Raw genomic sequence first — 3,104 nt, forward strand, 5'->3', positions numbered from 1 at the left:
TTGCTTGAACTCGGGAGGCGGAGGTTGCAATGAACTGAGATAACGCCACTGCACTCCAGCCTTGGTAACAGAGCGAGACTCTGTCTCAAAAACAAAAAACAGACAAAAAAAACAAAGTCATATACTTGCTTTAAATGAATAATCTGGGATCACAATTTTAAACCAAAATAATAAGCAATTTTCAAAGTACTCTCCATTAACGTCTCTCACATAACCAAAGATAGCATACTATAAACAAGGCACATTACTTGAGCTTATTTCATCTATGCAAGTCTTAGCATACGTGTTGAAACAGAGAAAAGATTCCAGAAGTTTCCAATTAACCATTATACATTCTAGTATCCATAGAAAAAGTCACCTATTAGTTTGTGTCAAAACTGTCAAATGATGCAGTCATACACATGCTTTAAAAGATACATGGTAGCCCAAAAAATGTCAGTTGTCTTATTCTGTTTTGCATCTCAAATTCTGCTATGAAACTAGGAGTTTCAAATAAACCACTGTGGATTATGAACTACATTATTTACCATATACAACTACAGTCAGTTCTTTTTACTCATAGCAGTTATGTTCTATGAAATCACCATGGGCCGGGCGCCGAGCTCACGTCTGTAATCCCAACACTTTGGGAGGCTGAGGAGGGTGATCACCTGAGGTCAGGAGTTTGAGACCAGCCAGGCCAACATGGTGAAACTGTCTCTACCAAAAATACAAAAATTAGCCAGGCGTGGTGGTGTGCACCTGTAATCCCAGCTACTTGGGAGACTGAGGCACAAGAATTGTTTGAACCCGGGAGGCAGAGGCTGCAGTGAGCCGAGATCGTGCCACTGCACTCCAGCCTGGGCAACAAGAGCAAGACTCTGTCTCAAAAAAAAAAAAAAAAGAAATCACCATGAACACCAAATTATTAAATACAGGTTGAGTATCCCTAATACAAAAAGCTCCAAAACCCTAAACTTTTGAGTGCTGACATGACACAAGTGGAAAATTCCACACCTGACCTCATGTGATGGGTCAGTCAAAACTTTGTTTCATGCACAAATTTACTGAAAATACTATATAAAATTACATTCAGGCTTTAACATGTATGAAATAAATTGTTTAGACTTCAGTTCTATCCCCAAGATCTCATTCTGTATATGTAAATATTCCAAAATCCCAAGCATTTCTGAAAAGGGATAATCAACCTGTACTGACAGGGTTCGGTTCCTGTAAGCCTGTGACATTTCCAGCAATTAATACATGACCTTGTTTTATGTGTTTGTTAAGATACCTTATTTAACATACATTAATACTGAATTCATGTAACTCATGTCACCCATGCCTGAAAAAAAGCCTCCCTAACATCCATTTTCTCCAAAAGGCTCATCTCTTCCTTCTTGTGCTAAGGAACACCAGAGGTAACACTTCTGCGCTATGCTTGGGGGCCATTTTAAACAGCAAAATCCACCCACAAAAGGCACAAAAATGTCAAGAACATAGCACTCAAGAGACCATGAAAGGGATACTCGTCTGGGAAGTGTGATATCAGGTGACGCAAACTTTTTGTTGCTCTGCACACATCCATGAAAGCAGCATGCACACTGATTTGGGGGTTACAAATAAATTTTAGTGAGTAGGCAAATTTGTAAATACGGAATCTGCGAATGAGAATCAACTGTGTTTCCTTAATTCCTGCAAGAGTCCAAATGTCTACTCCCCAGATCTGTTGGCTCTGGCCACTTAAAGTTTGCTCTATCCGAAAAAGCAGACATTTCAAGAACAGATGAATATGACTTATCTTCGAATCTCACAACAAATACTGACTTCCAATCAGCTACCTAACATATAAAGCTATGAACCCAACCTGGCACTAGATTTTGGTGTGTGACCTAGTGTGTGAACTTTATAGATTTGACTTCAAGCATCTCAAAATAGCCAGCTCTTTTAAAACCTCAAAATTTGAACCATTTTGTATTACAATTTTGAAAAAATATGGTGTTTCTCTGCCTTAACACAATGAAGAAAATCTTTCAAAAAAAAAATTGTAATGAACCATCAGCCCCTGAGAGGGTATGTCTGTTGTGAGGCAAATACAAAATGATCAGGATCCCCACTGGATGCACTGTTCTATGCTAAAGGGTAGGAGTGTGGAGTTTGTATTATTTTGAGTTGCAAAACAAGAAGCCAAAGTGAAAAGCATTCTAGGTACAGAAGCATCACTAGGCTTCATCAGCAGGGAGGGCTGCTACTGTCACAAGCTAGGGTTTTGTTTAAATTTATTTAATCCTAAAGGTTAATAGAATTGTTTATTTAGCATGGAATGAGATAACCACACGTTTAACTTAGAAAGCTAACTCTAGCAGTAGTCCACAGAGAATGATCAGTTAGAAATTAAAACTCAAAAGTGTAAATTGCCTGGGTTATCAGTTTTATGCAGATACCCTATACCCCAGGCCAGATCTTCTAAATCCATCTTCCTAAAAGAACCCCACATCTTCACCTTTAACAAGTACTTTGGGTATTACACTAAAATTAAGCCACAATCATGAACTACCAAATTAAAGACATTACAAGAATAAGGTTTACGACTAATCATAACTTTTAACATTTAATATTAAAATCATACCAAAGCCTATCTTATCTACATCCTCTTCAAGAGTAGCTATCATTGTTTTATATCATTTAAGAGTTTAAGCTAATAATCTCGTAGCCTAGAAACCTCAATATGATCATAACCTGGCAGGCCAGGCATGGTGGCTTATGCAGGACCCCTTGAGCCCAGGAATTCGAGACTAGCCTGGACAAAACAGGGAGACCCCACCTCTACCTGCAAAAAATCCCCATAAACTGGCTTATCTTCAAAAGTTGATGGGTGTCAGTCTTGTACATGAAATATTAAGATCATGTAACAAATAGAGATTGTTTTCAATAATCCGTATGGAAACCTTAACTCATAAAATGCACTACAGGAATTGTCTTGTGCCTTTTACATAAAACCAATAGACCCCTTGAACTTAACAGTACATTTTTCATGAAAGATTCTTATGTCGGCTCAGCACCATTAAGATATTACTTATTTATGCATAGCAATTATAAAGACTTTGAAAAAAAGCAAAACCGTG

Source organism: Pongo abelii, chromosome 7 (genome assembly GCF_028885655.2).
Source record: "Pongo abelii isolate AG06213 chromosome 7, NHGRI_mPonAbe1-v2.0_pri, whole genome shotgun sequence".
Lineage (NCBI taxonomy): Eukaryota > Metazoa > Chordata > Mammalia > Primates > Hominidae > Pongo > Pongo abelii.